This window comes from Vanessa tameamea, chromosome 18 (genome assembly GCF_037043105.1).
Source record: "Vanessa tameamea isolate UH-Manoa-2023 chromosome 18, ilVanTame1 primary haplotype, whole genome shotgun sequence".
NCBI classification, from domain to species: Eukaryota; Metazoa; Arthropoda; class Insecta; order Lepidoptera; family Nymphalidae; genus Vanessa; species Vanessa tameamea.
This window is the reverse complement of record NC_087326.1, coordinates 10,442,233-10,469,503: the sequence shown is the minus strand read 5'-3', so window position 1 is coordinate 10,469,503 and position 27,271 is coordinate 10,442,233. Positions and strand designations below refer to the sequence as shown.

Below are 27,271 nucleotides of genomic sequence, written 5' to 3'. Positions count from 1 at the left end.
CTACGTCTGAAGCAGCCAGGATACTTTATAGTTTTAAATTTAAATAAGATGCAGTAATTTTACTAATATGTTACTCAACTCAGATTAGGGCACGATGGGGCTGACATTTTCACCTGTGGAAAAAGTCCCTAAATAAAATGAGAAAAAAAAAACATACAACCCAAGCTACCCAACTTAAACAAGTACATTTGTGGAACAGATTCTACATATATAATGAAATTGTATTGGCATTTCTCATGGGCTTGTTAGCTTTGGGGTCCACCAAGGATCGGTTGTAGGTACAATTGAATATATTACATTTGACAACGATACCAAAACATAATGAACAAGTTTATTTTGTGTATCCATCGTGTAACTATTCAAATTGATCCCAAGGGCTCTGAATAAGAAAATAATTATAAATAGAAGGAAATTTATTTTGTCAATATAAGCAAAGTGCTGCTATACAAGGAGTAAATTAATTATTACTGGCAACCAGTAGTCACTATTTTATCGCCGAGAAAACTGTTTCCAATAAATTAATTATCGCTGGGTACCCTTGAAAAGGCACCATTAAATACCTTTCCAATAATACTAAATTAAACACATTTTACTTACACAAGTAAGCCCATCTGGGTAGGTACACCCCAAGAACAATAGTCATTATTGTAGTGTTGGTTTGAAGGTAACTACAGACACAAGTGACATAACATCTCAATTCCTAAGGATGCATTTTTATTTTATGGCATTGGTTGGCGGACAAGCATATGGGCCACCTGATGGTAAGTGGTCACCACCGCCCATAGACAAAGGCGCTGTAAGAAGTATTAACCATTCCTTACATCACCTATGCGCCACTAACCTTGGGAACTAAGATGTTATGTCCCTTACGTCTGCGATTACACTGGCTCACTCACCCTTCTAACCGGAATACAATAATACAGAGTACTGTTATTTGGTTTAAGGTATGTACAAATATATTTAAAAAATATATATATTTTAAAATATGAATAAGATACGAGATAAAAATATCCTAATTTACTTAATAACATAATAAGTATCATCGGTTGATTATAGAGTTAAAACCTCTAACACTGAACAACAATACGTGCTTGTACTTGTATTGTGTAGCAGTTCTCTTATTTTCCAAATAATTAACTACGAACGAGGCTGGACTTTTTACAAAGAGGTCTCCCGTTAAAAATCATACATTGTTACCTTGAGCAATTTTCTTTAAGCCTAACATAGGGCTTTGAGCCTAAGAAAGTCTTGTTCCACATTACAAGGCACAATTAACAAAGCGGTTTGTAATTACGTTGTATGTGAAAAAAGGTACAAAGGAAACGTATAGACTTATGTTATTACACCTACGTTCTTATTCTGATGGGAATTAAGTCTTTATTTGAATAACCGTGTAACACGACGATCATCGTACAAAGGCCTCGATGTCGGTCTAATTTGAACATCAAATTATAAAGCGAATGTGTTCAGTCTGCTAATAGAAATTGAACCGTATGATTCGTTGAAAATACTAAGCTGGTCTATATTTTTTTATGTTAAATCAATAAATTACGGCGATATAACTTAGTTATTAAGCTATTGGTAAGGGAAGATTTTTATCGTACTGTACAAATGCCACATTAAAGGCGTGTTTCCGTTAACTTTGTTACAATCAAAGAGTTTGTACCAATAACCTAGTAAATTAATAATATAAATAGAGTACCTTATGTGTTTTCTCTTAAATTAATTATGTAATATAATTTCTCCACAGACGTGCTATCCGTGTCATTGTTACATCATTTTATACCAGAGTATGTTATTTTAATTTGCCTGCATTCTATTGCCAGACAGCATCACGATCTGAATTTTCGGGTCGCAAATTAATGTCGAAAAGTTTGCATTGAACTCTACAACGACGACTTCTTCATTGTAGTAGTAGTATTTTGTATTCGTGAGGTTTTGGATTCAACAGCTGTTTTCGATAGTCAGTTTGTCCACAATCTGATCATCTCTACTATGGATCGCCATTTTGTGATTGTAATCCAGAATTTCCTTAGTACCACTTTTAAAATTTAAATTCATTTTTATTACTTGAATTTTCATAAGGAGCCCCAAGAAAGGTTATTTTAATAACATTATTATTACAATCGTTATTGTTACATGAAATACAAATCGTAACATTAAAAGCACGATAATATTTTGATAAAAGAACTAACTTAACTAATCCGCCACAAGTTAGAGTTAATAAGTAACAATGGTTGTGATTAAATAGGTAATTTCTTTTACTGATATTTCAACATCACATACAATTTGTAAGAGCCGAGATGGCCCAGTGGTTAGAACACGTGCATCTTAACCGATGATTTCGGGTTCAAACCCAGGCAGGCACCACTGAATTTTCATGTGCTTAATTTGTGTTTATATTTTATCTCTCGCTCGGCGGTGAAGGAAAACATCGTGAGGAAACATGTGTCTAATTTCAACGAAATTCTGACACATGTGTATTCCACCAACCCGCATTGGAGCACCGTGGTGGAATATGCTCCAAACCTTCTCCTCAAAGGGAGAGAATGCCTTTGCCCAGCCGTGGGAAATTTACAGGCTGCTAATGTAAACAATTTGTAAGCCTAAATAAGTAATCCTAAAATACAGTAATTTCAAATAATTAACAATGAGACGTATATTGTACTATGGTACAAGATAATGCTTTTTATGTCCTCAAAAACAATATTGTGAATTTGTAAACGAAAATACATTCGCCTCGAATGTTTGCAAGGCCCAAAAATCTACATAATATCCTAAAGGATTACTTGGTGATCACGAATGTATTAGGAAAATTCGACTTTAAGCGTTGGGAATATAGTTTAATTCTGTTTAAACTCAAATGTAATGTATAGTGCTTTTAACGTATTTTATGGTGGCTTTTAAAACTAAACGTCTTGGGTAAGTGGTTACGTGGAACATTACGTGGTTTTAAGACGGATAAATTAAATAAACTCATGTTAAATAATAAAGATAAAATCTCTCATTCGTACATTGAAATTGGAAAATTTAAAAGATTAAATATTGATAATGTCTTAATTTTGTATATAACCACTTTTCATCCCTGGTTTCACTTACATGAGTGTGTGTTCATTTCTTGTGCAAAATCAAAATATACTTTATTCAAGTAGGCTTTTACAAGCACTTTTTAATCGTCATTTAACAAACTATATTAAGTGAAGCTACCACCGGTTCGGAATGTAGATTCTACCGAGAAGAATAGGCAAGATACTCAGTAGTTACTCTTTTTCAACATTTAAAAATACAGTCATGTTAGTTAAATACAATTATATATCCTGCCTGGAAGTCAACAAGTAGGTGTTAGGAATAAAAGTAAGCTATGTACTATTAAAGACTATAATATATCTCTGTGCCAAATTTTATTTAGATCCTTTCAGCCGTACTGGCGTGACTGAGTAACAAGAATCCATTCTTCCAAACCATCGTATTGATAATATTAATGAGAGATAAGATAAAAAAGTGTTAGAATTGGCCGTTTATAAAAAACATATTAGATATGGAAACCAAGAATGGCTGGTTCCATCAACCTTAAAATCCGCTTCACTTATTAAATCATTACTTCTCGAATTTAGCGACGTCGTAGATCTTGCTGCTAAACAATTCGGGTTTTGGTTAGCTGTTCTACAACCATTATTTTATTAGGATCCTAATTTTTTTTTTTAAATACTTGTGGCTATGATAGTGAGTGGTCACCACCGCCCATAGACATTGGTGTCGTAAGATTTTTTCGATTATTGCTTACATCTATAATGCACCACCAACCATGGGAACTATGTTATCATGTCCTTTGTGTCTGCAGTTGCACTGGATTGTGGTTGTCACTCGGCGTTAGAATATATGATGGTGGCATCTACCCAGACGCGCTTGCACCTAGCCCTACCACCAAGTGACGAAGCCCTATCACCAAGTATTTACCGAGTAATATTATAAATATATTTTTTTAATTAATTATATTTCAGACATTCTCATAATACAATTATTTTCTTTAGTACAGCAAAGCCGGTCCAGTTTAATGGTTCATTATTATTTCGTTTAGAGAATCGGAATTTCAATTCATCAGGGAAATGCTGCTCGCAACTATTTTCCGTCAGATTGTGCAGTAATTATCTTTAAATTTCGAACTTTTTTATTTTAATAATTTTTCCAAAATTTTCATCGAATTGATGATCATGATCGAATATTATATGACCAATTCCCTTGTATGCCTTGGTGAAAATTCATTTGCAAATATTGTTACATTTTCTTAACATATTAATTATATAATTTACTATTTCATAAGTATTAGGTACCTAACGAATCTCAGTTTGACTTAACTTACAATGATGTCACAATTGCGATTCACATCTTATCGCAATACACGTTCATTTTACATTAAAAGTGTTTACCTCGCATACTTTAATTAATACTTCAAATTATCTAATAATTCATCGTAATATCGGTTTACTTATCTTAGCAGTAATTTATTCATGTATCGTATTTGACAGCTGTCAATCTGCTTATTATATGGGAAAGGAATTATTAGGTATGTATGAAATAATCTTTAATTAAATATATATACGGTTTTTTATCGTGAGTAGCACCGACAACCGATTGAATAATTAAAACATCGAATCGATTACATTCTTAACATTCGATTAAATTTATATAATACCGTATTATTTCTAAGATATATATGTCAAAAATCTTTTTATTACTATGTGATTGTATTTGAATACGTATTCCGTTTTGTCGTGTAGAGTTTTACGTTTTTAATTATTTTTTTTTATTCTAATAAAACAATAATAAATTGTATTGATCATTTATTACTATTTGCTTTATTTATTACTATTACTATTATGTAAAGTAACGATGCTGGAATAAGTCAGTTGTCTGGACGAGAAGTTTATCGGTATCTAATCAAAACCTTTTCAAATACTTGTCTTTTTAACTATACGAACGACCAATAATTTTAATTTTATAGTTGATTGGTTTTATATGTCGTATTTAATGCCTGCAGATTCACGATCAATATAAAACGCCAAGTTATTTTATTTTACAGAGTGTTTACAGCCTTTTGCGCTTTAAAAATATTTATATACATCAATCCACGATATTAAAGTGTCTTATAAAATGTAAAGCGTAAATAATTATTAGCCTGTCATAATGTAACAAGATGATTTAAAATGCCTCAAATTAATAAAATATTCACAACCGAACTTTTCGTAGTGGAATATGTTAACCGAAGTAATTCTATACATAATAAATATATTTCGCAATTCTAAAAAATCGATACAATTACTATTTTTAATACTGTGGTTAGAGTGCGTGCATCTCGAACGATGAATTCGGCTTCGAACCCGGGCAACTATTGAATTTTTATTTGCAACTATAATTCATCTCGCGCTTGGCGGTGAAGGAAAACACTGTAAAGAAATCTGCGTGTGTATAATTTCAATGAAAATTCTGCATTCTGTAGCCATCAACATGTATTGAAGTTGAGAGGTGTAAAATGCTTCAAACCTTCCCCTCAAAGGGAGAGAAATTCTTACGTACAGGCTGTTACTTTACTGTCTTCAATGCGACATTAAACTCGAGATTCTGGTAAGATATGCACACTCCAATAAAAATTTGTTCATATGATTAAAATTCTCTACAAAACATCTTCTTGCACATTCATTTTTAGTACTAGATAATTTTGGTTCATATCTTTTGATTTGAATTTCGAACACGCAATTCGAGTTCCTAAAATAGAAATGGTTCTCCGAAACTTACCATTACCAAATTATATGAAACCATCAACAGGGCTAGCGTAACAGATGTTTTAAAATATCGCATTTAATTAAGGCTCTCTGAATAAGACATTTAGCTTCCAAGTTGTAACGGATCTTGGAGCCAGCGCTCACATAAATCAAGATGTCTTAATACAAACCTTAGAACTTACAAACAGCTTAAACGTATTATAAACTAAAATTATTTACGGCTTATCTTTTAAACTATCTGTTTTCTGATCGTATTCGTCATAAATTTTTTAGACGTAAATTATTCGCTTGTCATAATTATATATTTTTTATGATGTAGGTAGGCACGAGCAAAAGGCCCAACTGATGGTATGTTCACTTCCGCTCATAAAAAATCGTCATAAGTTCTTATAATTTTTTCGATCACAAATTCGTTTAGGTCCATTTAAGATAATTTTATCTTACAATTCTAATGGCTATTTAAAATAATATTTTGTAATTAAACAACACGATACATTATTTTAAAAATATATCTGGTATTTTGGGAGCGTAATTTCTTGTCCTGGTCGAGCAAAAAGAAATCTCGATTGCCAAAGCAATTTGAGCCTTGATTAAAATTTATTGTTTTGCCCCTGTCTATTTTATTCGCTTGATGAGTTTTTTCGGTAAAGTATAAATTAGGGATAAGCTATTCCTATTGTACTCTACATGGCTCAGTGGTTAGAACGCGTGCATCTTAACCGGTGAATGCGGGTTCAAATAGACAAGTACTGAATTTTCATGTGTTATTTCACTTACAGACACTGAAGCATCTTGGTGGAATTAGCTCCAAGCCTCCTCCTCAAAGGAGACTTCAGTCCAGAAGTGGGACAGTTACAGGTTGTTACTTTCCTTTTTTGCTGTATGCCCTTCGTTACTTCACATCGGTACGTATGAAGTTTTATCGTATATTGAGGTGGTGGTTCTGTTGCTTCACTTATTTTGAAGGACATATAATTCGTTTTTAGAGTATACATAATCATAAATTATCTTCTAGCCCTTTAGTAAATTTCCTTAATCCCTCCTCTGCAAATGATTTTAGTTCTGTGATTCCAAGTTGCATATTACAAGTTACATACTTGAAATTAGACTATTTTATACTAATATTAATATAGGGTCAAGTTAAAATCGGTTACTTTAGGTGGTAGTGTCATAGTTAGATGTAATTTTTATAAAGTAATATATACATGTTTATTGATGTAATATATAAATATGCCTAAATGGATTAGTAGGTAGAATATATGTTATCCGAACATAACGGGCAAGCCACACTAAGTTTTCGTGTCCTTAATTTGAGTTAATAAATTATATCTACTAATGAGTTTCCTTCTTAATTTATGAATAGATCAAAAGATAAAATATAAATATAACGTATACCCTACATCACTTTAGAATAATGTAGATTTGAATGAATGAAAAAAAGAAAAGACTTTAATTTTGGGTTATTAATTCCGAGGATTCCGATCCCCGGATACCGAACCGGTACAGATGAAGAAACCGTCAACCCGCATCGGTGCAGCGAGGTTAAATAATCTCAATAGGAAAAGACATGTGCCCTTTGGTAGCGAAAACACTGGCTTTACTTTTATTTAAATCAAACATATAATATTTATTGTAGATATCGTAAAAAAAGGTATATCCCGTTTTAACTACAATTTCCTCAGTGCCTGTTTTAAATAAATGACTGAATATAATTTGAATGATAAAGGAAGGTACTTTTTTTTATGATAGCGGTAGGCGGACGACCAAATGGGTCACCTGATGGGAAGTGGTCATCACCGCACATAGACAATGGCGCTGTAAGAAATATTAGCCATTCTTACATCACCAATGCGCCACCAACCTTGGGAACCAAGATGTTACGTCCCTTGTGCCTTTAGTTACACTGGCTCACTCACCCTTCAAGCCGGAACACAACAATACTGAGTACTGTTTGGTGGTAGTATATCTGATGAGTGGGTGGTACCTACCCAGACGGGATTGCACAAAGCCCTACCACCAAGTAAACTTGTCTTAGAACGATAAATCTAAATATTAATGACGGTCCCTGAAAATTATGTTTAGTAATAGCAACATATAATTTACTCTTACTATTGATTTGTACTGAAAATTATAATTTAGTTTATTAACGTATTTCAGTTTCAAATATAAAGACATCTTAAGAATCATTTAACATTGTAAAGAATAAGAAGAAAAAAACAATCAACTAATTTCTTAAGAACATTTCAGTATCTTCAAATATAAAATGAATTTCTATTTATTGAATAAATTTATCTAGATTTTGCCAGGTATCCTAAAGGAATGTAAATTTGGTGCTAATAGCCGTTTATCCGATATCCCATTATTTGAAATAGGTCGTTCATGTGATTATATCGCTTTTATAGCTCAATCACCTATAAACATTGTTCCATTTTTTTCAACTTAATTTTCCTTTTCTGGATAAAACTGTTCTTTAATCAAAGATCTGTTTTATTTGCTAGAATACTCTTTATTTAAAAACGTATTAATCGTTATATTAACATTCCTTGTGTTTAATATAATAGGTTCAAACGGTAGTTTAAGTTTTTAGTTTTAGGAGCAATTCTTAGTAACAGCTGGAGTATGCAGCCAGTGTTTACACCCCTGTGCCTCTGATAGAATTTAAAGTCGTTAAAATTATGTTATATATTGATTTTATTATAACATTCTATAAATAAACATAAACGCACAAAAAAAAACCTATGAATTAATTAAGGGGTTAAATCGTTTATATTAAAATTAAAGGAAAAATTATAAATTTATTTTGAAAATACATCACCTAAAGCCTTTGTAATATGAAAATCAGTTTTTGAGTCTCTGTTTAAGACGTAAAGAAAATCATTATAGCAGTTTTAAATATCTCTATCATAAGATTTAGATAGAGGATGAAGTATAGAACTGGAGATAAAAAGCGGTTATAGGCAATGCAGGTTACAAAAAAATGTAATGCTTAAGAAAATTCGGTAAGTTTTTAAATAAAGTTTCCGATTGCCGACCACAAGGCTAGTCTGAGATAAAAAATATATATATCATGCTGAGTAAAATGAATAATGAACAATTTTACATAGACAGTACTAAAAATTTTGGATAGTGCCGAATATATTATATTTCGTACAATCTTATTTTATTTAAGCTTTATAATACGCTGATTTATTATTATTGCACGTGGGCGTTAAGTCTATCTGCAGAGAGCCATTTCTCTGCTTTTTATTTAATATCCACAACAGATACCGACTTAATCCACTTAGCTTGAAAACATTGAAAAAAATATTCAGAAATCTAGAAAAATATTCGCAAACTTCCCAAACGCTGCTTTTATTCAACAACCCATAAAAACACTTTAGATTATAATATTTCGTACGATCCAGACGATAAAAGTTCTTTTATGAAACAAAATAAAGTATACATTTCTGTGACAATATTTTTTACTGCTTATCATTATTTTCGACAAAGACAATTCTTCTAAGTTTTCCGACGTCTTGAAGGTTGATCGTTCCTTTTCTATCTTCTCTGGGAAACAGAGCTGTTAATAAGTCTTGCAGAAGTGAAAGGTCGTTGACTTGAAACTTTAATTTATAAATGTGAGATGCGTATATTCGATAAAAGCTGTAGTGGTCCATTACCAAAACTCATGAAACGACTTGTACAATTTAAAGAAAAATAAACGATGTTCTAGTTTTCGTAAATATGACATTCGTAGATTTTATACAATTAAAAAAAAATTAAATGTTAATACATTTCAAAATTTTAGATGAGATGAGATGATGAGATTTGATATTTAAAAATGAGATAGTTTTACATTACGATACTAGCTCGTTAGAATAATTGATAGGATGCATAATGACATTAAATATTTACAAAATAAAATGTCCAGTGGGAAAACTGTTATCATACAAAAACAATTGGGAGGATTCAGTATAATCCTTAGTTTTATGGTTTGATACGGTCCACATATGTGACGTAAATCAAAAGGCATATCCCATGAAATTCTATAGCTCAGACAATGGACATTTTATATAAATTTTAAACATCGTAATATCATAATATTTTATATGAACATAAAATATGTCTTTAATATTGTATTCGTCGTTGTATTGTTTAATTAATATCATTGTAAGCTACAATAGCTGACTGACTCTCCATATAAAATTGCTGTACTAAAATAAGGTCAATTACAGTCTTGAATATAGTTTAGAAGGGTGTTTAGTTAAACACCGATTTATCTCTTTCTATCACCACTGATTTGACATTTGAAAGAAGAAGACACTAGAGACATATTGACAGTTATTGCTTAACGAAATAACAAAAAAAATCAAAGCATTTCACGTGATGTTCTTTTCCATTCTTCCTAAGACATGTTTAAACAAAAATTATGTTTTCTAAGTCTTCTGTAAAAGTTACGTAGTGATTTACGGAGTATACAAAATAATCGAAATACTTTTACATAAAGCTTTAATGTTGTAAATAATTATCAAACGTATATGTGTCTGTGTATATAGTTGTGGAAATGTTCAAGGAACACATAGCTGCAGGATCTGCATAATTAGGTTGAAAGAATATTGATTTAAGAATTGAGGAGGCTGTTATAGTAACTTTCGTAGGTATCAATCGCTCGATAACGCCCGTCGATTTTCTATCATCTGAATAGAGTTAGATTATTGTTTGATTGAGTATTAATATTAACAATTTAGTTTATAATTCTTTGTTATATTAAAGTTAACAATAATAAAATCACAACATATATTACAATTCTGTATCTAATTTAAACTTATTTCATTCGTTATATTTCCAAGTGTCTTTTGCAACATATTAAAGATGTAAGCATTATGCTTTGCAAAATGTACTTTGAGTACTGCTTCGGTTTTTATTTCAATTTAAACAATGATATCGGCAGCACCAGAAACGGTATGAATATCTTGTTTATCAATAACAATACTACCTAGCTTATCTATATCGACTGAACCAGTGACCTTATTGTTACGTTAACTATCGTTGCATCTGATCAGACTTGACACGAAATTGGTAATTGTTCACGTAATGCTCTCGATTTGATGTGACGTCATATCAAATTCTAATAGAGTTAATTATAAATGTGTATTATTTAAACTATTATTTACTATTTACTTTTTCTATGTATTTTGGGTCGCTTTTAAAAATGTTTAGGCTGGATTTTCTTGTAATTGAAATAATTCAGTTATATCAAATCAAGTTTAATTTATCTAAGTAAGTCTTTATAAACATTTTCGATTTAATAAAATGTGTACGAGCCTCAAATTAAGGATTCTTCTTCTTCCGGCAAGGCTTGAAACCGTTAAATGTTATTTTACTGTAATTTTAGCCAACTTAACAGGAGGAGGTTTTATACGTAGATTAATGTTTGATACGTAGATGTTTCTTTTCATTTTCATTTTGATGAGTGTTTTAGTCTTTAGTTCTGCGTGTTACTTTTTATTTTAGTAGTGTTATTGCTTGGTTTTATTTGCTTAGATCTTTAAAATTACACAACGGATTTTGATGCGGTTTTTTTAGTAGGTAGATTGATTCAAGAGTAAGGTTTATATGTATGATACATGCACAATATAGTAGAGAAACACTGATAATTTTAGAGGTTTCTAAAGTGATACCGTAAATAAACACCTTTTTATGCGCTTACATTGCAAACGCTGGCTGAACCCTACGAGATAGATCAAAATAATCTACTACAGTATTATACACCTTAAAAAGGTTTTTAAAAAAGTTTGCGATGGTATATGTCTATCTCTTAGGGATAACCCACAATAACTATTTTTTATTCTTTACTTTTTACGAGAAATAATGGCTTATTTTCGAAGCGATTTTAAGCAATACAGCATTAATCCTAATTAAGTAGCTTAAATACATTGTGCATTTATTATAGATCAATATGGCCCTATACAGCATGTAATTTAAATGAATATTCTCGAAGATATTACAGATTTAAAATGCAGGGACATAGCGGTTTGTATTGTCTGATGACAAAAAAGCTGTGAACGTTGTAAAACATTCTGTAGTATATTTAGTATCAACATTGCACCCGTGCGAAGCCGGGGCGGGTCGCTAGTTTACATATATAAATCAAAATTAATGCCTGTTTATGCGCTTTAATATATTTATGAAATTAGAATTATTATTTCTACTCAGTATTACTTAGGTCAAAATTAATAATTCTAGCGATCAAGGCCCCATGACAGCAGCGTGATCCAGATTAGCCTTGAATTTATAAAGCACTAAGAGCTTACAATTCATTTCAGGTCAAGCGTTGAAGGAAATATAATTTTAACCCTAACCCTAGAAGTTCTTAACACTAACCGCCAAACACTAACCTAACCGCAGCGATTCAAGAACCCGGTGTTAGAGCTGTGTGGAGGCCCGTCTGGGTGAGTACTGCCCACACATAAAATAAACTGCCAAGCTGTAATATGTTGGTAAATACTTGGTTTATATAATGTTGAGTGAGCCAGTGTAACTACAGGCACAAGGGACATAACATCTCAGTTCCTAAGGTTCGTTGAGCATTGGTGATGTAAGAAATATCAAAACTTTCCTTTGGCGCAAATTACTAAGGTATCGAATGTGTTGACAAATCACCGTCAGGTAAGGTTTTATAGGATAAATCGGTGGAAGGGCAAGTGAGCCATAGTTTTTCGAAAATGCTTTATACTTTTCATCGCTTATCAAAGTCAAAGTCAAAGTCAAAAATCTTTATTTAATATAGAAGTGTTTACCCTTGCTTATTGATTGTCAAAAATCTACCACCGGTTCGGAATTTAGCACCTTGGACCTGAGAAGAACCGGCGAAAGAAACTCAGCGGGATATATATATATATATATATATATATATTTTTTTTTTTTATTTTAACTTATCTTATTACTAGCAATTTCACTTAACTTTCAATACAATATAAATGACTTACCATATTCATAATGATGACTGGATGTTCAAAGATCTGTGTAAAAAGAGAAAAACTATATTATTTTTTCAAAATCAAAATCAAAATATAATTTATTCAAGTAGACTTTTACAACCACTTTTGAATCGTCATTTAACAAACTATTTAAAGTAAAGCTACCACCGGTTCGGAATGTAGATTCTACCGAGAAGAACCGGCAAGAAACACAGTAATTACTCTTTTTCAACATCTAAAAATACAGTAATGTTAGTTAGTTTGTTGCACAAGCCCGTTTGGGTAGGTACTCCTCATCATATATTCTACCGATATACAGCATTAAAAAGGAAATGTATATATACCTTTCCTTTTTAATAATTGTGTTTCGGATTGAAGAAGCCGAAGCGGCCATATACAACAACGACACATCTTAAGTTATCAAAGGGAAAATGTCGGGTCGGTACATGGCTGCTTACAGCGCTGCAGAAGGATTCGTGGGCCTGGTTGAAGATGAGGGGCGAAAGGAAGCATTCCCTAGGTTCTTCACACCAACAGGAGACCCAGTGGTCCTTCTGCATTACTTTCGTGCATCTGGCCACTACTAAGTGGCCAGATGCACGAAAGTAATGCTAGACGACAGGATACTCGCGATGGTAAAGTCCATCTCAGAAGGTCCGGGGGTCGACGCACCTCTCGTAGGTTGGGAACTGCCACAGATATCGTGAATAAACGGGGTACCAGGATGCGGAAAGACGACTCACATTGTCAGGAATTTCGATGAGGACAAAGAATTGATAGTCACCTCGACCAGTGAACGGGTTCAACGAGAGCATAAAATGTAACCGTCTTACGGTCGACGAAGCCCTCATGAACCACTTCGGAGCCATAGTAATGGCGGCACAGCTGTCCGGAGCTAACGAGGTGGTCCTCGTCGGGATATCAACCAGTTGCCTTATATCTACAGAGACAATCTGTTCGAAATGAGGTACTGCCGACCAAGCCTGACAACAAACATCACCCGTGAGTTATCCTGCACGCACCGAAACCCCCTGGATATACGCCATTAGCGAGGTCTACCGTAACATCTACTCTGCAAGCCCCATCGTCCACTCCCTCAAAATGGAGAGATTCACTGACGCCAATATACCATCCGACCAAACCAAAACCCTATATCTGGCCCATACGCAGGAGGAAAAGAAACTACTGATGGACCAGTGATACGGAAAAGGTGAAGGGTCAAGCGTCATGACCATCCACGAATCTCAGGGACAGACCTACGGCGACGTTATCATAGTCCAGTCGAAGAATGTGAGGCTTCGTGTACACGAAAGTGTTCCTCACGCAGTTGTGGCAATCACTAGACACACTAACACCTGTGTCTATTACACGGACGATGGTAGCGACGCTACCGGCAGATTCATCGGCCGAGCGACGGGTGTTTCAGAAAAGACCGTCCTAAAAATAATTTTAAAAAAAAATGACAGTGTGGGCCACGTCTTCCAAGAAGACGACAGGCTCGAAGTCCAGCGAAGATCTGCTGATGTTCAGTAAAAATATGAAATAACGCCAAAATTTATAAAAATAAAATGTAAAAAAAGGCACGGGCAACTGTGGATGTAATGACGATACGAGGGATCTCTATGCGCGAATACCCACTTACAAAAACGTATGACTAATTATAATACGTTTAAAAAACGACCCCATTAACAAATATCTTAAAGTGTGAATATATTCTTGTACAAATGTTAGCATATTTATTTTAATGTGATCATATTTTATTGTTTTTATGTGTTAAAAATATTATCAGTAGAAATAATTCGATTTAAATAGTTGTTACATTTTACGTTGATTGTCAACATTCGGTTTTGACTAAGCTAATTTGAATTTTAAAATAGATCAAAACCGGATGTTGCTGCAGTCGGAGGAGGGGCGTGTAAACGTTTAATACTAGGGGTAAGCCCGATAGGCATTCTTACCTTAACTGTCAGAATGGAAGGATCGAGCAAAGAATTAATTTCGTATCAGTTTTGATTGTGAAACACTTCAGGATGAATAAAATATTGATTGTGAGGAAAGTTTTTGTTTTATTCCAACACAAAGATTCCTTGATAAATAAAATGTATAAGCAAATGCTTGTTGTACAGCATGTCAAAGTTGTATTCATAAAATGTGTATGAAACAAGAGCAATATACCTATTAAATCAATTGTTTGTAAAATCATATGAAGTGAAAATGAAAACGATTCAAATGAAAATTTATAATATTTCAATTACATATCCTCCATATCCCAACGACATGCGAAGCGAAGTAAAAAGCGTAGATCCAATCCTTATTTCTGGTAATGTTCGCTTCCATTCCAGTAGCTATTCTAGCTATTCTGTACGAAGTTACTCGACACTCATCGCAGAACACGAGCGTGAAATTTCAGAATGTGATACGCGACATTAACTTCAATAATTAGAAAAAATATAGAATACATGAATCAAAATGGCATATCACCATAAGCCGGTTGTTAAGATTTCACGAAAAGCATAGAAACTTCTTCATTTCCTTGCTATACTAAGGTTATAAAATATAAAAAAGGATATATTTACATTTGATAATGACCATGGTCTCATGACCTTTTTTATTTATATTTGAGTATATCGCCTTGATAAACATAACATTTACGAGTTAAACATAAAAAGTATACACTAGTAAAACTCAACGAATTGACACGTTCGAAACATAAAAACAAATCATAACAGCGTATTTTTTAAACAAAACACAATCGGAAAAAAACTTGAAAATAAATAAATATTTTTAATATATTGTTGTATTACTTAATGTAGAGTTCTATGTTTGTATTAAAAACAGCTTAAGTATCACTGTCACTCATTTTGATTGGAATTCGTATTGTCATACTAACGAATTGAATGGAGACAAAAAATATTTATTCTTCTTGTAATTATTTATTTTAAATTAAGAACATAGACAATTATGAAATACGCTTTTTGGCGTAAAATAAATCGATAGGTCTACCTTTTGAAAATCGTTACGTCATTTATATTATATGTAGAACTTTATCGACCAATAAATATATACTGAAATATAGACCAATAAAAATTGGTTTCGATCAAGAACTGTAAATGCACGATCTATGACACAGTCAAAGAGAATACGAAATAGCAACATCATAGTTCCTGTCCTCGTGTATTATATAAGCCGTCACGAGTTCTCGCAATGTTGGTACCATTGATATCATGCTTTCACGCATTCTGTTTAAGACTTTTCATGGCGTGACATAGGTTTTTCCGTATAAAATTAAAAATAACAGTATGTAAATGTTCAACCACTGTGATAAGACTTTGTCTCCTTTTGAGTAGAGAAGGAGTTTTGGTGCTAATTCTACCTCGCCGTTCCAATGCAGATTGCTAAATGAGGCGAGATATTATACGAAAAGGGCAGGTTTCTTCACGGTGTATATTTTAATCGCCGCGTACAAGATTAGTATTTCTGAACATAAATTAAGTACATGAAAATTCAATGGTATTTGCCAGGATTTAAAACGCAAGGTTAAACTTACATAGTATAGGTACCTATATGATATACATATATAAAAGAAAATATCGTATTAAAACCACCGGGTCAACTCAGCTCTTATTTCTATATGTTAAAAACCTAAAACAAGCGAAAAATAAAATCATAACATAAAACTTATGAGAATGAAAGTACAACACTTAATAACACAGACATTTAGAAAAAATACGAGCGGAGGCTATACGCCGTTTGATGAATTTTAGCATATTTCTAGAACTGTTTTTATTGTTTAATAAATTTATATTCTTTGAAGTCTAAGCGATTAATTTAGATGGAACAGACGTCCAATCACTCTTGGAAGATGTATAATATAGAAAACGTTGGTCGTTGGAAATAAAAACCAAATAATAAAATGATTTAAATAAATTATATATTTTTCTTATTATTGTAATGAAAACCAACGAAGTATTATTATACGTACTAGGCATACATAAGGTAGTAGAGGCGAACACATGACGGCTTAGTAGAGAGTCATGAAGATTGTCGTTAGGGTACAGGTTCATATAGTATAGAAAAATATTGAGATCAAAATTATCAAAGTTGTAATTTTCGTTTTCCATATGGAAAACTGTGTATCATGAATGATCATGATATCGTCCTAACCGATTTTTGCCAGAGTGGGTAAATTTAATGGAAGTCAATAAATTAGGACATATTATACTGGCCAAGTCTGTGTGCACACACAAGTGGTCTCTCTATTGTTATGCATACCCAATACGACCGGAAAGTTATCAGGTTCGGAATTTACTGTTTCACGTGACCAAGGCACACTTCTCATTTCCAGGCTCCAGATTGCTACTGAGAATTTTTCGATAGAAAAACAAACCCAGAACTTAGCACCAGACCGACTAAACAAACGAGGCATGGAAAAGCCGGTTCTCTTAAACATTTAAAATCAGCCAATTTATCAATTTAAAGTCATTTGTATTCTTTGCTTACGGTTAATAAAAATACTATTATAGGTTATTTGTATCTGTAGCTATAAACGAAAAGAAGATTGGTTTAATATTTAACTAAAAACTTTAACTTTAAACCAATATAAATAAATATTGTACCAGAAGATGCAGCGGTTTTTGGAGAAGGATTTAGTAAATAATAACATTATATAGCACTTGTGCCCTTTTTAGTTTCACACGCTTTCAATTTAGTCCATTGAAATGACAAGAGTGAATATTATATATTCCTACATGAATTACGTAATAAAAAACAACATACTTGAAACATTTCATGGCTCAACATTTAAAAAAATACGCTCTTATGAAAATAAACCTCGTAAATTTAGAAATGAGTATATGTTTACATTACAAAAATTCAAAATTGTAAATGTCAAAATGTACTACCGGCGTAAAAACTTAAGGGTCCTTTTGCATTTCGCAAACCTTTTGTATTTAAATTATATTTACTTATGCGACGATACAAAGCAGGTGCTGTGCGGGAGTCTGGCCGTTACAGAATTTGCATATGACAGTTCATACGTGCATTTGTTAAAAGGACAAAGAGTTACAGAAATGCTGGAAGCGTTTTTAGAAATGATAATAGCTTTTTCGTGATTTTTTTTTCTGTTTTAATATAGTTTTTCGTTGTATTTACTAGAGTATTATAAACTGTTAAAAATATTCGTAAATTAGTTTATTTTTCATTAAATTATTTTTTATCAGAGGAGATAATTAAAACATTCAATTATAATAAGCTAGTAGCTACCTACGCAAAAGGACTAATCCTTATTTTAGGATATTTGGAATATCTTCATAAAACCTTTTAAATTAGTGTGTTATTTGTTTTGTTATAAGCATTTTTACAAATATCATTATAATTGAAATTTAAAACAGGTGGCATTAAGAAGATCTTACAAAAGAACAGTCATTAAAAATTGCATGAAAACGTAAGATAAAGTTTATGGTATTGGAGATAGGTTATTTATAGAATATAATTGTGATATTTATGTAGAAACTCTTTTCTTGGGTAATTTGAAAAAAAAAAAAAATATGTAGTCGTGATAAAGATCGTTTAGCATCTAAGATAGATTGCGTTTAATGCACATTTTGTTCTATGCTACAATTGGTACAATTTTATTGGTCAAATAAGTTAAAATAAATAAATTAAGTTACATGTAATCATTACCTTTTTTTGAGTCTCGTGAACAAGACATTCGTAGATAAAGTCGAAATATCGAGCTCCACCAAATAAAAATAAAAAACATGGTAAATATCCCGTTTTAAATACTGTTAGTAATAAAAATAACCATGTTAATATAAAATCTTATATATTACCTTTTTCGTTCATGTAACATAATACTTACTATCTACTCATCAATAGTATTGCTCGTATCGAATTTATATTTATCAATAGAATTCCCATTGACAGGGTAAGTGGATTTACCCACGCAAAGCAAGCGCATACACAAAGCCCTACCACCATTGAACGAAGCACTACCATTAGTCGTTTTGATTTTACTAATAATTTTGTCTAAATAGTTCGGACATATTGATGGCACCGACCATTTTGTGTTACTAAATATTATCTAATAGTGACGTAATAATCTATACACTTTTGTCGGAATTAAAATTGCGTTAAACCCCATGTATGAGATACAAGTGAATCTGTTTCGCCTCTGCGTTTCAGCCAATCGTTGAGTTTGAATTTGATCTTGTAAAATTAACCTCGCAGCGTCCGAATCAATTTTCACTACACTTCTTTCGTTGTTAAAGAAAAATATAATATTTAAAAAAAAAAAACTAAGTCACTTCCAAAACTTTATATCTATGGGGTTTCATGAACATAAAGAATGTATGGGATTATTATTTTGCTGTTCCACGTAATATACGATAACATGTGTGAATTACTTCCAAGGTATATTTTACATATGTTTTTAACTGCAAATTTTACTTTTAATGATTACTTTAATTATATTTCACTACAGAAACTTGACCAAACCGAGAGAGTCCAGGCAAATACCATATATGGTATAGCTGAGGGTCGGGAAGTCTTAAGGTGATGGCTAGATGGCATGGAAAAATATATCCAAGCAACCGAGAAAGCAACCCAAACCAAAGAATAATACGCTGGAGAAATCGACTTAATCAGGCTTAGGGTCCACCCACACCTGGAACGCTTTATATCATGATGATAAGAATGAATACGTAAATACTTGTAATAGTTAACTTGAAACAAAAAACTTCCATTTGATTGATTTAATAGATAGGCATAATTTTATTACAAATAACACACTGATTGAAGATGTGGATATCAATTATATCCCTTCAATTGAGACACTTGTTTAAGATGATAAATCTAAAGTTCATCCAGCTATTAACGACTACAGAGTATTGAATGTGTTGGAATAAATCTGACCAACGACACCAACTCTTAGGAGACCATTAAGATGAGTGAGCTCCAAGCTTAACATGATAGGAGAATTTTATCCAGTCGTGTGACACAAATACTTACAAACAATTGATATACCTACCTTATTACTCATAATATATGTTTAGCTAGCTCCTAGCTTGGATCACCATTCAATACTTCGATGATAAATAAAACACTGTCACGCATTGGTCCTAATGAAAACAAAAATATCACATTACTCGTTTCCACAATCAAATAAAATAAATAAATAAATATTGGACAACATCACATACATTACTCCGATCCCAATGTAAGTAGGTAAAGCACTTGTATTATGGAAATCAGACGTAACGACGGTACCACAAACACCCAGACCCAAGACAACATAGAAAACTAATGAACTTTTTCTAAATCGACCCCGGGACCTCGAAGTGGCGTACCCATGAAAACCGGTGTACACACTACTCGACCACGGAGGTCGTCAATCAAACTATTTTTCTTGTGATTTCAACTGACTCATGAAAGGGAAGAAAGATTTAGCCCAGGGGTGCGGATCAGAGTTGTGGCGTGTATTTATATATCACATTGAATAATTATGCATAAATATTTCCATAAATATTAAAGTTAATAATTAAATTTTGGCTTGCATTCGATAAAATTCTTAACTACCTTTTGTTTCGTAATTTGCACTGATTTTTGTTTGTGACGATGCATTGATTTTAAATTAAATAGTTCGATTCAATATAACATACATGAGTTTAGTATTCACGCACATTCAACAGATTCAAATCTGTGTGGGATTATGAAATATTCTAAGTGGATATCAAAGGGCAGCCTGTGTCGGTCTGAAAGTAAGTGACAAGATATTTATTACTTTTACATATTTATTATACTAGAGTTCCTTGTCGTGACCCAATATTTTTTTTGTTTTTTTTTTCTGAACCTCTAATTATTTTTTTGCAAACGAAAGGGGTCTAAGTTTTTCTTTTAAATATTAGCTATCCATCACTTATAGACTCGTCAAAATCATTTCAACAGTTTCGATCATAACCCGGAGCAAAAAGACAGACAAACTAAACAAAAACTATTTTGATATCCTCACAAATATTATTCAAATTCAATAATACATTTAAAATTATAGTTGCAAAATACGAATTACCACACTAAAATATTCGATTAAAATGAGAATTAGACTTAAATCGAATCGAATACATTATATTTCATAACTAAGTATCTACTTTTCTCTCTCTGTTATCTATCTATCTTATATTATTTAGGATTATTATTTTTTGTTTAAATGAAAATATTTTTTCTTCTAAGCGGCTTCGGCGCTTATATTGACGATAATATCGCCTTAGTCTTTTGAACTTTTTTACTTAAATCTAAAACGAAATTATAGCTTAAAAAAAATATCAAAATATACTTTTAGTAGGCTCTTGCGAGCACTTTTCTACTCGCTTTGAATTCTCGTCGCTATCGCCGGTTCAGAAAAACCGGCTAAAAACTAGATACTCATTCTTACAACTAACAACTCCACATTTTTTTACTTCATATTAATTACCCTATTTTTTTTTATTCTGGCAACATAATCTTGATAAGAAATAAGGAACTGTCAGCTAAAATAGGTTTCGGCATCATTTTCTCATTAACAATACGTAGATTTCGTGACTATCATAGGTAGAGGAAATTGAGGAAAATATTACCTTACAACTGAACTATAATTATGACAGACATTCAAGATACGAAACTGAGGAAACAAAGTAAGGAAAAAAAAAACCCACAAAGTAGTAGAATTAGTTCAATTATATATTATACGGTTTTTATTATAAACTAAGCGTTTATAAATAAAGTATTTTGACCTGGTGCTGGGGTTATATACAAGCCAGTCGGGGTAGGTACCATTCATTAGGGATGCCGCAGGGCTGCTCCTGGTACGTCCCTGATCGGCGTCAGGGCGGACCATATGAGTGGCCTCGTTGGCTAGGAGGGAGTGGGAGGGCTCGCTACTCGAGCCTCCCAGGTGTTTTACACCGGCGGTCAGCGGCGGAGCCTACCATCTTATCCGCCGCAGGGCGTCAGCTTCGTTGACGCCCAGCCTCCAGTGGCGGACTCGGGGGAGTGCGCCACATTCCCACGTGGAGGATGAAGGGGAAGGCGCGCACTAGGCGCGTTTTCCATGAATATTCCGCTGGTGGGATCGCGGTTGCATGCCCTTGGCGATCCCGTGGCCTTACCACTCGGCGGCATGGTGGAAACCCGAGGATGGTTTTAGTGGGTAGGACAGGGCATTAGCATTAGCGTGCCCTAGCACGGGGCATTAGTTCCTGGTTGAGTTCCACATTCCCGTCCCGGTCCCCCGACCGGGCGGCATGCGTAAAGGCATTTCCTCCTCGTTAAACAAAAAAAAAAAAAAGGTACCATTCACTTATCACGTACTCTACCGCCGAGCAGCAATTCTTAGTATGTGTGATGTTCGAACAGTTGAATAGGCGATGGTGCCAATATATATACAGACATAAGATATAATATCTTAGTTTGCAAGGTTAGTGGTGTATTGGTGATAAGTGCAATGATTCATATTTCTTACATTAGTAATGTCTATACGTAGCGTTTATTTGGAATTGCTTACGATTCTTTTGAAGAAAAGGCTGGACATATTATTGGGACCTGTCACTTATTACTGAATAAAACGTTTTGAGGTTATTTAAATGCACACAAATCTCAAATATTTGGCTTAATTACAATTAACACAAATTACAATATAAATTTATTAATTTAGACCCCGAGGTGTACCAATGGATGTTTCATATCAAGTGATTTAAATAATGATAAATTCATGATAGACTTCAGAGATAAACTTAAGTCAAATCTATGAATTTATTAAGCCATATTATATATACAATACGAAAACACATAACGTTATCGGTCACTGAAACACGTGTTCGATTAACGCTTAGATTAAGGAAATCATGATGACGTCAGAATTGATCGCGGTCGTGGTACAAATGTGATTCAGATTGTTTCGTTCTGACGAAAATTGGATGGTTGATCATCAATGACGCTGACCTACGCAAAGACATTATTGCGAGATTTATTATGTACAAATATTATTCTACAAGTAAACATCCCCTAATAGGTAACATATTTACCAGTAATTACCGGAAAAGCGTAGTGATCCAATTATAGGAAATTACGCTGGGCCATCTCGGCTCAGTCACCTTTTCCCCTGAAGAGAACTCCACCGATTCACGAGTAGAACAAAGCACGGGGATTAACTAGGCAACTAACTATCTGACTCGGCTTCGCGAGTGTTTTCATTAACCTTCATATCATAGTCCATAAAACTTTATGTCATCCAGGCCATCGTTATATTTCAGCCAATGTTAAAAAAAACACTAATGAATACACCCTTCCTCATTAAGTACTCCGTCCACTGGTAGAACTCGAATGGAAATTCGTACGGTAGTTTTTGATTTTATCGCGCTCAGACAGTTAGACACACAGACAGACACGGCGAGGCGTATTCATTTCATAATATGTAGTGATTAAAAATCCCATGCCCGAATAAGGTTTAATATAAATTGGCCCAATTATAATTTTTTTTTTTTAATAAACTCATTCGTTTGCCTTTATAACCGAATAAAAGTAATTATGAAACTATCGATCAGTCGAGTCTAAAATTCGAGTCAGCTCAAACGTTTCAACAACTCAGTTTACGAAAGTTTCGAAATGAAATACTCCCCTCTTTTAGTGAATGGGAGTAAAACATCGTGAAAATGGTAACGGTTTCTGACACGTGATGCTAAAAGCATTTTTTTATGCTTTTGTTTTAGATATAAAAGGAGCGCAGGAATACACTTTGTATCCGATTTTTTGGTGAGTTTTGATGGTATAAAGTTATAATAAATCTTTTATATAAAAATGAATTTTAGTATATCGTTTGTGAATACAGGTTAGCTAATAAACATGAAAGTTGGCACGTATACGTAATTTTTAATACATATTTTTATGCTTTTGCGTTATTGTTACTCGCTGTATTATTCGGTGACAATTGGTTTAATTAAATTCTCAGATATGACAGCGTCTGTGTCATTCTGTTAGTATTTTTTGGTAAGCCGGCCACCTGCTGGTATGTGGTCACTGACCTTCATCATTAGCGTCGCAAGAAATTTTAACAATTCCTTACATCGACAATGGGCCACCCTGCGAACTGAAATATGTCCCTTGTGCCTGTAGTTACCCTAACTTACTCACCTTTCAAACCGGAACACAATAATACTAAGTTTCGCTGTTTGGCAGTAGAATATGGGTGGTACCTACCCAGACGAGTTAAAATATAATAAAATACATAATATATCTATATAATAAGTAGATGTCTATATATAAATTGCAACAAGCTGACTTGATATATCGGACAAATCTGTCCCTTGTCATTTGCTTATAAATAGTTGTGAAAACTACGGATGGGTAGAGTTTAAAATAATGAAGTCAATTTGTGAGAAAACTGCAGCACAACATTTAATACAAATACATTAAGTATGTAATAGAATTGTATTGATTAAATTTTGTATAAAACTAGTTGTCACTCCCGTGTTTCTTGGTCGGTAGCAGTTTTTAGGTGTAAAAAAGCCCATGATCTTCCTCGAGGTTCAAGATTGATTGTAAGTTCGGTGGTTTCGGTGAAAGCGTAACAAACAGACCTTTAGTTAAACTGTCAAGGTCTTTGTTTATATGATGGGTTCAAACCAAAGTAAAAAGTCGTTCGGTTATCCTGTAACAACTCGGAGTCTGGAATTTCCCAGTGTTTACATTCTCATGCCTCAAAAATCACGCCAAGCCGTTAATTTGATTTCTTTTCGATCGTGTTTGAATGCCGCCGTTTCGAATTATGAAAGAGAATGAATGAAAATTGCCCTTGTTTGCTCATATACTTGAGCACTATAATATTAATTGGGTCTCTCTAGAGAATTGCCATCGTGTCAGGAGGATATCATCACCATCAATGTAGCTAACTTTACCGTTGAATTCATTAATAAAATAGTCAATAACGTTCAACATTTTGCAATTTAAAATTGGAACGTATTTTTCTGTACTAGCAATTTAATTTAATTTTTTTTTCATTCGATCGTACTCTATAATTATAATCATTCTTTTTTTAAACTTATTATAACTATTTTTTTATCACACAACAATGCAATCACGATTTTGTCGCGGCCCGCCTCTTATTGTATTGCGACAAATCACAGTAACGGTTATTTCGTGATGCTCCGTAAAAAGTGGCACCAATAAAGGAATAGAATTGGGGATAGTAACAATGTTCTCAATTCGTACAAAGTTTACGCATTGGAGTTGAAATTTCCGAAAATACTTTTTCAGTGAGTCGTAATGTTTCGGAAAGAGTAACTATGCTTAATTTCAAGTCAATCGGACCTATAGTTTCGGAGTTCTCGTGGTCAGTTGTATTTCGCTTATATGTCCATAGCTAACAATACATCAGGTCCATGTATAGATAAAAGTTGTTTCTAAATATGACATACACACGACTACGAAACTTACGAATCCTTTTCTATAGATACGTTTTTGACTAAGGCCTCGTAGACAAGTGACCGTACATAAGCAACTTCAATTTAAACTCGTCATGACCTCTTTGTTTGATAATTTCATTTAAAAACAACTTCAAATGTTTGAAGATTTTTTTACGATATTCATGTAAAATATCCTACACAGATTCATTCTAGCTTGTTTTATTTTGTAACAAAGAACCAGTAATTGGTCAAATGATATACAATGTCAAAAAGATAAAATCAACAGCGCTGCTGCAAAAAATCACTAAGTTTTTCATGAGAATTATGCGGTGTGCATATTATAGCATACTCAAAGAAATTCTCTCCGTCATACTGTTTTCGTCTGTAAAGGCAATATTTCCATTTCGGAATATAGAAAATACGACAATTTTTCTGTGCTCGTCTTTGAAACAGACGCGATTAAAACATTTCAGAGTTCTTTGACGTCATGAAAGCTAGTTAAAGCTATTTTTAATTAATGATATCGTATTCTTTTTTAATTTTAATTTATAATAGAAATGAATAAATTATTATGTTAGTAATTAGTTAAAAAACCGGTCAAGTGTGGACTCGCGCACGAAGGGGTTCCGTACCATTGACTAGGTACACAACAGTAGGTACACAAATTTTATATTGGGTACGGAACCCTAAAATAGTGCATTACGCGACACACTAAAAATAAGTAAATTTTCAGCTAAATATAAAATTTTTAATTGTTAAATAAAACTAAATATTTTGTAAATATTTCAAGCGTTTACCTGATGCTGATTTTAATATCGTGCAAAAAACGACAAAAAAATCAATTTTGTTGTATGAGAGCCCCCTCTAAATATCACATACGGACAGACAGCGAAGTCTTAGTAATAGGGTGCCGTTTTTACCCTTAGGGCAAAATAGGAACTCTAAAAAGAAACTCATATAAGAAGGAAATATCAAAATAATATTTACAGTATCGGTTCAGTGGCGATCTATTTATAATTCATCTCATGCCCGTGCACCGAGTATGTGTCGAATGAAATATTAATATTATAGTGAAATAAATTCAAAGTTTTCTTAAAAATAGATACTAAAAACCTACCTATATACTATAAATTAATTAAATGTGTGCACATTTAATTAATTTACAGTTTGTAATCATTTTTGTACGTAAATGTCGCAGCCAAATTGCTTAACTAGCCTTTCATTTAAGAGCCTAGCCATTTTAATAAACAGCGTCGTAAAATCAGCGGTTTGAATTACATTCGATCAAATTATATCGTACAAAATAAAAGTATTTATATTGGTTCTGTTAAGTTAGAACATTTACAAGATAGTCTAAGCAAATAACCTTCTATGAACGGAATATGTCATTCAGGTAGTAAGCTCCTTAGTAAAAGGCTAGGCTGTTAATTTAATAGCTGATTGCACTAAATGCCTACGATAAATAAATTAATGTAAAATGGATAATATTATTTAATAATAATAAATATTTTTAGAGACAAGTCACATTTTATTATCCAGTTAATTCGTTAACTAAAGCCTCCTCTACTTGAGATTTGCAATTTTATTCACCACGCTACACCTGATAAGGTTGGATATGAGTCGAAGTTATATCCTATTTTTATGTTTCCTCACGATGTGAATAACAAGGATATGAAAACTCAACGGTGCTGGCGGATGTTGAACCAACAACCTTCTAACCTCTACAACTCAACTTCTCGGCTCTACTACTTACTTGAGTAACGTATTTTAATTACATTTTCAGTGTTTCAGTATTATGAGCTACTAACATTGTAATTACGACCTCAAGGGCGTGTCATTTGAGTTAATTTAGATGTCATGTTATGTATGTATTGTTAGAGTAAGGAATGATATAATATACACTTGACATTGCCATACAATATTATAGTAGTACTATAAATAAATGCATAGAATTTAATTCCAAACTAGCTGTAGCAAAAAAGTTATTGTTGTAGCCTATGCTACAACTTATTACATCAGCTTTCTGCCAGTGAAAGTCCCGTCAAAATCGGTCCAGCTGTTCTATAGATTATCCGGAACAAACAGACAGACAGACAAAACA

At 33.0% G+C, this 27,271-nt stretch overlaps 1 protein-coding gene across 1 annotated transcript in view; it reads right to left on the bottom strand.

Annotated features, from left to right (window-relative positions):
• Positions 1–27,271, bottom strand: part of LOC113398559 (zwei Ig domain protein zig-8-like) — a 204,656-nt gene that overhangs the window by 103,652 nt on the left and 73,733 nt on the right. The window contains exon 2 of the mRNA XM_026637349.2: positions 12,749–12,781. The gene's annotated coding sequence lies outside the window, so the exon portion shown is untranslated. The remainder of the gene's footprint in view (positions 1–12,748; positions 12,782–27,271) is intronic.